Below are 12,483 nucleotides of genomic sequence, written 5' to 3' on the forward strand. Positions count from 1 at the left end.
CATTTTAGGCTTGATTGAGTTTGGATGTAATTTCTCTCTCAGTCCCATTATTCTTCTTTAATATATTAAGGAGTTTCAGAGTTGGCGTCTGGTTGTTGTATACTGGATGCTTGCCACAACATGATCTTTTCAGTGTCTCCAAGACTTTTTAATTACAGTAACACTTTCAGATATCTTTTATTACCGTATACAGCCAACTTTTTTTGTGAAGAAATTCCTATCAGTCTTTCCGGAGACAATTAACTGTGCAATTAGCAGAACTTGGCTTACAGGCTGTTGTACAAGAACTGTGCAGTACTCTGCACCAAAATGACTTGTCAAGATTAGGGGTTTTGACATTTTCTTTATTAGGGGAAAAAAAGTGGCGCTTTTTCTTTGGGGGAATTTCAGCTGTGAGTAGCAGTATCTGACAATGGTAAAGCCAAACACCACAATAATGGGTTTATATTCTTGGTGCACCACACAGGACAAGCAAGAACCCTCAGGTCTGAATGAATCACTCTAACTCCTGAAATCATGAAAGATTAAACACTGTATTAAGGCTGTATTAATGGACAGAGGTCCTGAATGAATAGGAGGAAGAGAAACACAGGATTGAAATTCAAGACATTTTCTGAAGTGGGAGACTTCCTGCTCCTAGTTAGATACTGGCTCAAAAATGAGTATGTTTAGGCAAAATAAAGAAGTTATCTGTGCTTCAGAGGAAACTCTCTGTCTTAAAGATGATAAAGCAGTAGCAAAAGTATGGCGGGTGTAGGTAGAGACTGTGAAAAACCATGTAAAGAAGGGAAGTGATAGTAGTTTCTCTCCATTTTCCATCCTCCAAAAATTGCACTGAAAATGGCAAAGTTGGTCTCTGTGCTGATAGTGTGGAAATGCTGTAAGCTCAGATAGTGGACAGTGCGTTATTTCCACAGATTTCCTGAGGCAATTATGAAGGTTTCAGAAATACCCAGACAGACCATTTATGCACTTTCTGCACAAGTATTCAGTTTAAATAACTTTTATGAATATCAGTTATATGAAAACGTAAAAATGGAATGCGTGACAGCTAGGAAAATAGAGCACCTCTGTTTAAATAAGCTAATCTTTCAGTTGGGGTGCTCTAGAATTTTGAGATTAGTTTTTCATACCAATTCTGGGATTTTTCTTCCCCTCAAGTTTTTGATGGAATGGAAAAAGGGTTTCCCATTCATCCATATGTTTTCAGTATTTATTTTATTAGTTTAGGATCAGCTACTGTCTGGGCATATCTGCACAGTGCCATGCCATACCATCCTAACTAGTGTGAGGGTCAGGTGAGTAAAACTACTTCAAAAACTTTCCTGCCCCTCCTTGATAAGGTTTTCCAGGCAGGGACTCTACTGTATTTATTCCATCTGCCTTCTAAAGCTGATTTTGATTTACAGTTGCTGTGGTAATTACAGTTAAGAAGGTATGGAATATTTTTAGTCTTCTATCATTAGTAATCAAACACACAGTTTTCAGGAGATGTTTATTCTCTTAGTGGATACTTATAATTTACATCTATTTTGCAGAAAATAGACAAGTTAAAAACAGAAGCTTTCATGGTGTAAAGCTGTAGTCAGTGAGTACAATCAGGAAATTATCAATAGAAAATAAAAAGCACTTCGTGAAATAATGCATTTTATGCTTGAGGGTGCAGAATAATTAAATAAGGGCATGAAGTTTGAGAACTGAGAAATGCTTTCACTGTCTCAATGTATCAGAGGTCCAATTATATATAACTAGCACCTGAAGTAAAGCAGAGCAGTGAGTTTCCTGCCGTTTGACAGTACAAAAATCCTGTGCCATATTCACTTAAATACAGGATAATTTTTATGCAGTGAAATACTTTACATAGGAGGTAGGACTCTAGTCATGAGGATGTTGTTAATGTATATAAAGTATGTCTAAGTCTAAATCTTTGTTTTTCTTATAACCAGTGCATGCATTGGGTACAGTCAGTTGCTTCTGGCTAAAGGAGATCACTTGATAAACTTTGCTTCCAAGAGATTAATCTGTAACTTCTGTATTTCAGGTTTGGGCATTTAAGCATTCCAGAAATGAAAATAAAAGTACAACCCTTTATATTTTAGGTTAAGGAGCAAGTAATTTGTACTGAACATTCTGCTTAAGCTGATGTCTCTGTAGATATATTTTACTTAGCTTGTCATTGTAGGCAGGCTGGGTAAGTAGGCTGTGATTCTTTGTACCCCTCCAGAATAATTTTTTCTCTCCTAGTCAGCAGTCTGTGTATCAGTAATAAGCAGTTTTAAGCCATAGCTTATTAACAGTATATTTGCTGTTATATGTATATACTTTTGAGGGAATGGACTATGTCAGCAATGTGTTTTGATGCTGGGAAAATCCACAACAGCTAAACCATTCCCTGAGGTGCTACTGCACCCTGTGAACTGTGGCGTGTTGACAGCAAGAATGATAGATGCTTTTCTATAGCTTTTATCCCCAGAAACTTATATTTGAGATGATTATATGTTGTGTGTAGCCCTACATTTTGAGCAATTGCACAGAAGACTGATAAAAATGCATCTCCTATATAAATTGATCTCAGTATAATCAAAATAATTAGATTATGAGTAAAATTCTAGTATTTTAGGGGCACTCCTCTATCTGAAACTTGGGGCGTGCAAACTTAATGAGAAATGGCAGAAGAAATCATAGAATGATAGCGAAATACTCACCAACAGTTATTCACAAGCTACATAACAGTTACTAAAAAGACATTTAAAAATCAGTAGTTTCATATATCTAACACCCAAGAAGTGGGCAAGGTGTTCTCTGTAGCATTACAGCTGAGATATTTTTTTGTTTGTTGGTGGGTTTTTTTTGTGATATAAATTGTGGAGCACTAAATATGTACCAGAGGGGGTAAAGAGAACGACCTGGGTTTTTCTTGTTTCAGCTTTACATCGGTTCCAGGTAAAATAGCAGAACACCTGATATGTGACTTATTAATAGAAAATTAGGAGAGTAACATAATTAGTGTCAGTTAAAGTGAAAAATAAGCTACTTTTAATTTGTAATGAAATTAATAGTATTGATGAAATATATTTCTGTAAGACCTTTAATTTGGTTATGCTTGATGAGTTCTTGACAAAAGTTACACAGCATCCAGCAGTCATATTTTCAGTTGACTAACAACACAATATCCTACAGATGTCTATGACAAAATATAATTCCAAATAGAAATTTATGTTAAATAGATGTAATTCTAGGAGGCTTGGGACTAAATCTTAAGCTGGGCATCTAGAACAAAATTATGGGCATATGTTTAGAACAGTGACTCTTAAGAAAATTTACATTTGCTGATTATCCACTAGAAACTCCAAGGTTATGGGTGAAAGAGCCAATAGTGTCTTTTACAGTGAGGGAGTTCTGAGTAGGAGTAGTGAAGCTGTTCCTGGCCGAGGGTGACTGCTGTAAGAGCTGCCTGTCCTGTTCTGGTGATTTTAGTAAGGCAATCTGTTGGGGGCGGCGCATGTGGAAGCAACCAGTCCACACCGTTCTCTCCCACAAGAACCATAAGACTTACAAAAATTGGAAACATTGCTTCAGCAATAAATTAAAAAATAATATTTTATTTGCCAACAGAATGTGAGCTGGTGTCTTGACCACAGTACATAATTAAATGGACAACAGAGCCTTCTCTTCAGTTGAGTAACAAAGATTTGCAATAAAAGATATTTGAGTTTAATTTTAAGGAAGACAGGCAAGTTTTTAACCCAGAGTAATTAATTATTGGAAGATTTTACTAATGTGATGGATGGACTGAGATGGATACTTCTTCACTGAAAATGTGAGAATTTAGGTTCATCTCCTTCCAAAGTATATAATGTAGTCCAAGCAGGAATAAATTCAGGGAAGGACTGTCTGCCAGGGAAAGCCTGCTAGGTATCAGTGGCCTTTCCTGGGCTTCAGATATACATGTCTTTTACAAAACAAAAATAGCACATTCCATGGTCTGATCTTAGGCTAGAAGGAACCCTGCTTAATATCAGTGTTACATAATGGATTTGTATTCTAATCACTTCTTATGTGCAGTGTTGTCAGATTTTTTGGTATCATGCCTTATGCCTAGAGCAGTACTTTTCCTCTTGACTGTAATGACAGGATAGCATTTGGATCCCTTTGGGGTTTTTTTTTGTAGTGTAGCTTCTTTTCATTTAAGCTAATATTTGGAATCTTCTTAATTGTTGTCAGCTGACTATCTTTGAACAATAAAGACTTTACAGAAAATGGGAGGTATTGGAAAACTTTTGTTTTGCTTCTTTGTGTCTGTAGGGTGTTGTAAATTTTTTAAATGACTTCATCTTGGATTTATTTGTATATTGTCTGTATACAGAGGCTATGACTTCATGGTAAGTTGTTTTTGATAGCAATACAACATGAAGCATGCCTGTTTCCTCACCTTCCCCCAGACATCTGTTGTGCCAGCACAATGTTTGTACGGCTGTGCCATGAACCAGATCAAGGAACCAATCTAGCTTATAAAACAACCTTGTAAAGAGTATATGATATTTGGCCTCTTTCCAAAATGTGAATGAATTTCAAAAGGCAATGACTGTGGAAAAATGTGCCCATGTAGGTATTTCCTGGGTATGGCATGAACTTGTAATATGATCAGAATGAAAGCCCAAGTTGTTCTGTTCCAGAAGCATTTGAGACCTCTGTCTTAACTTGGTGGAAGAACTAGTTAACGTTGGATGAGGATGCAGCTGTCAATGAATTCATTCACTTCTTTTACAAGAAGAGGCTAGAAGATTTTGAGATGAGAACAGTGAGGATGACCCCATCATTTTGAGAAAATTTCTTGGAACATTTTATGCTCACAAAAATAGATGTTCACAAAACCCTGCAATGCCACAACCCACTGATGTCACAAGTTACTGCCAGTTTCTAAATCGCCTGTGGAGGAAATAGTTCCGTTTTAGATCTTTGACTATATTGGTGGGTTTTGACCCTCTCTCCCAACTCTTCAACCAATCTAAGCTTCATAATTGAAGAAATTACGTACAGAATAATTGTTGGTGGTTCTTGGTTTGGGTACCGTTGTATGGGGTATGTCACAGGCATGGAGCTGGGTTTTTTGTTTGTTTTAATCTATAGCTAACATAGGAATTGATCACAGACACAGTGTAATACTCTTGTGAATGTAACCTTTAATTTATCAGAATATGCTGGAGGCTTTCCTCACTTTCTCATCTATTTGATTAAGTTCTCACTCCATTTTCCACTATAATGGATATTTTCTTTGTAAGAAACATATTAAAGTCCTTAGGTGTCCTCCCACACACCTAAAAACTCATTTGGCAGACTGAAAACACTTTGACAGCTGGCTTTTTGGGTCAATTAAAAATAATGCTACATTGCTAATGGTAATTTTCTCTTTACCATGCCTGGTAGGATCCAGCAGTCCTGGAAGCGATGATGTCTGAATGCTATGTTTGGCTTTTTGTAGTGGGTTGATAGACACCATCACAAGTCAAATTTACTGTGTATTTGATCCAGTCCACATTTTACTTGGTTTAAAAATACTATTTTCCTACCACTTTGTTCTCTACCACTGACCCTCCTCATTAAAGCATTGCTCCCTTGTAGCTCTTTCCTAGAGACAGTCTCCTTCTGTACTCCAAAAAGACTTGCTTAGACTTTTAAAATTAGTCAGGCAGTGCTCGCTTCTTGGTGTCCACAACTGTTCTGCTTCTCACTAAAAAGAGTATAAAAGCAGCAGTTGGAGATTTCTGTTTTCAAGTGCTCATGTTTGGTTGACACCAATCCAAGGAGCAGCCTGTGGCCAGCCTCTCAACTGCCCAGGTTCACCGGACTGGAACGGTTTAATTTTCTGAGCTGGAAGGGCTGAGGCTGAGTTTAAGGACCTGTCACTGAAACGTTGTTCATTCATGTGCAGCTCATGTGGGTGAAATCCTGTGACAGGATATGAAATGCATCGAGTTTTTCAGTGCTTTGATCTATACCTGTGATTCTGTGCCTCTGTGTATTAATATTCTAAGAAGAAGTAATTATTTTTGAGCATGATTGTTTGATATTGATACAATATATTCAGCAGTTATGGGCTATCCTTGCAGGTTTAAGACCAGTATTTTGAACCATTTTGCATTCTCAGCTAAGATACTTTTTCTGTTTTGTCTTATGACACCCATCTCAGGTACAGTTGTATCTTTCCTTCCAGTGATTTTTGCATGGATGTTAAGCCATTTATATTGTCTGCTGATGGGTGGAATATCACTCAATAATTAAGAAGGATCTATGCATTTTCATTGCTGTCCTGGGGAGTTCAGTAACTATTTTTGTGATAATTGCTAAACTTTTTGATTAATTCTCCTGATCGTGCCTCAAAACTGGGCACCAAGGCTGGAAGAATGAAGAGCTTTGGAAGCTGTGGAGGCACATAGCTGTAAAAACTGCATGAGGAAATCTAGCAGTTTTCAGCCAAATACATTAGCTTTAGTCTATAGGAACTAATCATCTTTGGGGCTTCATTCTGTGCTGGCATTGCAGGTGATTGCTGTATCACTGTGAAATGAGACAGGAGCACCAACCTTCTGAGTTGTGGAGGCTCATGTGTCACCTCAGTGACAGCAACTTTCTGCAGAGTTGCTTGCATGCTGCTATAATCATAATTTAAATTCCTATGTGCTGAAAAGGCTTCCACAAATTTAAGTTGACAAATTAGCTCAACTCATAGGAGTTATGGATGCTGCACCACTTCTTGTTGATATATGCTCCCTTTGTTAAAATGATTTGAAATTCTGATGTAATAAAATGACTGCTTAGGAAGTATTTCTGAAGCTGATTAAGAACTGATTTTTCTTGTGCTGTCCTCAGAATGGTTCTGTGTAAGCACACTGCAATTAGCTACCCCTCTTCAATGATGTAAATATAAAACTGCAGCAGGTGTCAAAATAGGGCAGTATGGTAATATTTTGAAATGGAGTACTGTGATGACTCAACACATTTGGATATAAGTCTCCAAGTTTAACAAAATTCTCTTAATCACGAAGGGTTCCTTTGTCATTGGGGAATTAATATGTAGATTGAACAATCAAAGAAAATTCAGCTTCAAAAGGGCCTCTGTATGTCATCTGGTCCAAGCAATTCTGACTTTGGAGATCAGGTGGCTTGCACACTTACATGGCTTTACTGTTTTATCAGGTTCCCTTCGATCTTCTCCATTTAGATACCAAGGCTGTACTTCCCTTTAAGTTGTGACACTTTTCTTTCTTGCATAAACTAGAACATCAGAGGCTAAACTGTTTGCTGAAGGTTTGGCAGAAAAAACAGAATTAACACTTCTGCTCTAAGCATCCAGTTGTTAGAAAGATAAGACATGGGGCAAGTAAGACTGATTTTGTGAAACTCATAATATCAACCTTTTATTTCGTTGCAGAATGGTCTATTTAAGACTTTATAATCACAAATGCTCTGTTTATGCACAATTTATCTTACTGAGGATAATTCAGTTTAACACCTTGAAATATATATGAGGAACAGAGGGAAAATTTATACCTTGTGCAGTCAGCAAACATTTGTACCCTGCACGACAGTAAATCAGATGCCTCATACTGTTTCTCCTTTTCTGGCAAGTTGTGAAGAAACAGGTCAAGAAGTGTTGGCAGCCAGCACAGCCTTTTAGACCTGGGTAGCTGGTAATGTACTGCCTGGATTCTTCATCTCTTGCCAGGGATAAGAAATAAGATTTGGTATGGTAGTTGATTTGTCCTGTTTTGATTTGAGTTCTCTAATTTCTGCTGAGGGATCAGAATCTCCTCTGTTGTACATGTTGCAGCCTGGTAATAGCTGCAGCCTCAAGGTCCTGGAAGTTTGAGATTTTAACATCTGGTCCTTCCATAGGTAGCATGAAATATTAACCTCCTTGTGTGCCCTCTTGTGAAAATACAAATTATCTAGATTAATGTAACCATATAACCTCAGAACTTGTTGAATTTCAGCACTAATAAAAATTAAGCAGAGATGAAGTGACTGAAGTTTGTTCAGGTAATATTATTCTATCATGCTGCTCTCAAGCACTCCTGCATCTGACTGTTTTCAGGCATATATTATCCCCTGTTTAGGGCAGTAGTCCTTAAGTGGCAGGTTCAAAGTAATTTCCCCTTCGACCATATGCTACTTTAATGATGACAAGTGGGAGCAAGAAAATATGACTCTATTGCAGTGTTAGAAAATGCATTTTGTATGTTATGGACTCTTGTTTCAAAGTGTGCTTATCAAAAAGATCAGAAAATCCAAGAAACAAGACATCCAGATAATACACTCTGTGGTATCTCTTTTCTCTCTAAGGCCCCAAGGAAATGGAATGAGGTAATAAAAACTTCAGGTTGTTCATATTGCTTCCAGAGGCATTGTTCTGCCTGGCTGGAAAGGGTGTAATTTAAGAGTGTACTTTGTGGTCCTGGCTATTCAGTCAGTAATGTGTATTTTCTCTGTCTTCTGATGAGTCTTTGTACATGCTCAGACACGTGCGTATCCATGTCTTGATTTACTTTTAAACTGAAAGGTAATGTTTAGCTTTTATTGGATGTTTCAAGCATTTCTCTTTCTTTGAATAGGAAAAGCTTTTTTTTTGTTTTTAAATCTTATTGCAAGAGAAATTACTGTTTTTTATTGGGAATGATATTTCATAAGATTCTTAGTGAGAAATTAGTTGTAACATTTTGAAGCTCATTGTCCTTTGCCTTGTCTTATAAAATGGTGTTTTGCATTCTAAAACCATTTTAGCATACCAGTGAACAGATTGTGCATGACAATGTACTTAAATTTGTCCCTTTAGTGGCAGTAATGCTGAGGCCAAAGGGCAGTACAGTGGTGGCTTTAGCTGAGGATAAGAAATGGCTATATATGTAATTCAAACTTGAGTAACCTCCAATAAGAGTGTAGAAACCTCTAAAAAAGCTGTTGCAGTTATTGAGTTAGCCATTTCTGAACTTTGTTTAGGTTTATTCCAGATCTTCCCTAGGGAAGTCAGCTTAGAGGGTGGGGGAAGGAGGATGAGGCTATAAATGCAGGTGTGAAGGACTGACTGATGGGATGGACTGTGGGATAGAGATCTCAATGTGTCTTTAAGATACATATCTGTGCAGTAGTAGCTGAGGAGGCGAAGCAGCTGTTTTCCAAAAGCATGAACTCCAGTTAAGTTTCAGAAGCTTGCTATTCCTGTTTGTTGGCAAAATTTCCAAATATTTAGATGGTTATGGAGCTGTGGTTTGTTTACAGAACTGCATTTAGTGACAGCAGATACTTAAGGTAAGCTTGAAAATTTAGTTTTCCTGGTGTCCTTCTTCTCTCTCCCTTTTTTTCTTCTACTCCTCCAGAAACTCCTGTGCTTTTTGTATGCATTAGTGATTATTTTTCTATACAATTTTTATGGTAATCTTTTCAAAGTTGCTTGGCAACTACTAATTCAAATTTGTGAGGAGCTTGCATACAGCAGTCCCGGGCTTTAAAGTGTTTTTAACAATCTCAGAGGAGAGTCATGTCCAGAAAAGAATCTCAACTTTCATACCAGGAGGCCTACATGCTGGTTGGAAAGGCTCTTCTCTCACTTTAGCACAACGTCTGCTGACCAAGATGGTTCTTGCAAAGACAAAGATACATTGTCAGTGTTTAAACCAATGACTACAATGACATCAAAGGTGCTGGTGAATCACAGAATCGTCTAGGTTGGAAAAGACCTTGAAGATCATCCAGTCCAACCATTAACCCAACACTGACAGTTCCCAACTCCACCAGATCCCTCAGCGCTGAGTCAACCCGACTGTTCAACCCCCCCAGGGATGGGGACTCCCCCCCTGCCCTGGGCAGCCCATCCCAACGCCTGACAACCCGTCCTGGAAAGAAATGCTTCCTAATATCCAGTCTAAACCTTCCCTGGTGCAGCCTGAGGCCATTCCCTCTTGTCCTATCGCTTGTTCCTTGGTTAAAGAGACTCATCCCCCCTCTCTGCACCCTCCTGTCAGGGAGCTGCAGAGGGCGATGAGGTCTCCCCTCAGCCTCCTCTTCTCCAGACTGAACCCCCCCAGTTCCCTCAGCCGCTCCCCATCAGACCTGTGCTCCAGACCCTGCACCAGCTCCGTTGCCCTTCTCTGGACACGCTCGAGTCATTCAATGGCCTTTTTGTAGTTGGGACCCCAAACTGAACACAGTAATCGAGGTGCAGCCTCACCAGTGCTGAGCACAGGGGTAAGATCCCTTCCTTGTCCCTGCTGGCCACGCTATTGCTGAATGTAAGAGTCCTTGTATAACATGGGGAATGCTGGATTTCTGCTTTCTTGCTCATCAGTCCTGTAGCACAAGGAAATGGTAGGGATTTGGCCAATACAGCCATGACTCAATCTTTTATTCAGTAGGAGCTTTGCTGACTGCTGGGAAGAGACTATGCCCTGCTTCTGGCTTAGTTCCAACCTTCTGCTGAAACATTTCTCCCTGTGAATGGCTCTTATGCTTACTTATTCCCGTAAGACCAAGAAATGCTATTTTCCACTTGTTTTAATAATGAATGATTTAATATGAATTCAATTTTGACATCAAAAGACCATATTATCAGTTTCCTTGGTGGAGGTAGGAGGTCTTGGTAGCTCAGTTGTGTGTTTTTATTTACAGTCATCCCTCTCTGCAAGTGGTCTGACTTTCACACAAGTTGAGAGTGGTGAACTAAGATGATCTGCTTTTTGGTGGTCTTTGGAGATACTTGCACAACCTATGAATGTTGTTTGCTCTCTATACACACTGATTAATTGTGTCAGCTTATGATTTCTGTAATTCTGAAGCTTGTGCTTCCTTCTAGCCCCACTCTGTCATATTTAAAACTGGTTTGAAAACTCCTTGTGGCAGTATAAAACCACCTGTAATTCATCATGTTGTGCATCTAGCGTAGGTCCAGTACAAGATAAATGGCAGTATGACATCAGTTGGCTCTCACAGGGATGTGATGATCTGTGAAGCTACACTTACCAGTAAAGAATAGGGGAGGATTTCCAAAGTAAAGTCTACAGCTTTGTTTATACCAGTCCCTCTTCTGAAGTTTCTAAGGACCTTAAGGCTCTGCAGTTGCCATTTGGCAACTTTCAGAAACTCTACCTCCACTACAAAGCAGCCAGCTCTGGGATTCACCTAAGATCTCTATTCTTTATACCCTTAGTTCCCTGGATGCTGCGATGTAATCCGTAGGATGCACGAGCTTTCACAGTTACTGTGTTTTGTTGGCTCTATTGATAAGATACGTGTAGATGGTATTAGATAACTGTGATATTTCTTTCAGAGGAATACTGACAATTATTAAACATAGAACACTTTTGAAAATATCGTATGTATGAAGAATATACCAAGGTCTGGATCCCAAAGGAATTTGGGCTCCAATATCCCTTTGAACTTAACCAAACCAGGCACTTGCCTAAATGTCTTCACGAATTTGAGCCTTGGGTCCACAGGACATTTTACTCCTGCAGTGCATGTAGCCTTGAGAAGGGCACTTAGCTTTCAGAGGAATTTCTCTGCAGTAGAGTGAGTTAAACCAAATAATGTTTTATTCTTGTAAGACACACTTTTTTTTTTTTTTTTTTTTTTTGCTAAAGGGAAAAGAATTTAAAGCCTTTAGCAGTGCAAAGTACAGAGTTACAAGTATCAAAGGAAAAAGATAAGGATAGATGGTTTCTTTGACAGTTTTGTCTCCCTGCTGTGCCAAGTGACAGACAACATCTTACTTAAGAGGAAAGCTTTCCATGCTGAAAATGGTGGCAGAGAAATTCTTTCGTTTGGCCTGATTCAAACCACAGCTGATCTTGTGATGCTTCATGCTGATGGCAATTTAAAGGATTGTGGATCCTAAGATAATAGGGTTCATTCAAGGGCCTTCATAGCCAAGTGGGGCCCATGTGACACTTCCCTTAACACTAAGTAAATAATGCTTTGAGTTATTTATTTACATGAGTATTATTTTGAGTGTTATTTAGTGAAACAAAAAGTGAATATGATCTCTTTACTGTTAACCTGATTCTGATGGACAGTTTGGCTCTAACACTGCTCTCTAAAATTACAAAGCAGTTTTAATGGCTGCATTTATTCATGGAAAAGTTAGATTTAGTTTTAGAAGAGCACAGCAAAAAGCACTCCTAATGAAATTAAATCTCTGGTCTCATCTGGCTGTGTATTTGGAAAAACTGCTAAATTCAGCATTTAGTCATGGGAGAGTAAATTATTCTAATTCTATTTATTGATTGGAGCAATGCTAGGTTAAACTAATATCATGTTAAATTCTTGCACTGTTCAGCATTGATGTAGCATTTTGCAAAAGCACAAGTAAATATGTAGGTGTCTTCTGAAATTCTAAGAGATCGATTTTTAGACTGCTTTACAGACCTTGCCAAATTAATTGATGCAGTCGTAAAAAATGTTTGCAGAGGCACTATTCATTAGGACTATCAT

The 12,483-nt window shown here is 38.4% G+C and overlaps 1 protein-coding gene across 5 annotated transcripts in view; it reads left to right on the top strand.

The window, feature by feature from the left end:
• The window catches only part of GRIN2A (glutamate ionotropic receptor NMDA type subunit 2A), a 192,582-nt gene that overhangs the window by 67,787 nt on the left and 112,312 nt on the right, over positions 1-12,483 (top strand). The window lies entirely within an intron of this gene.

The sequence above is a fragment of the Athene noctua genome, chromosome 15 (genome assembly GCF_965140245.1).
Source record: "Athene noctua chromosome 15, bAthNoc1.hap1.1, whole genome shotgun sequence".
Classification (NCBI taxonomy): domain Eukaryota; kingdom Metazoa; phylum Chordata; class Aves; order Strigiformes; family Strigidae; genus Athene; species Athene noctua.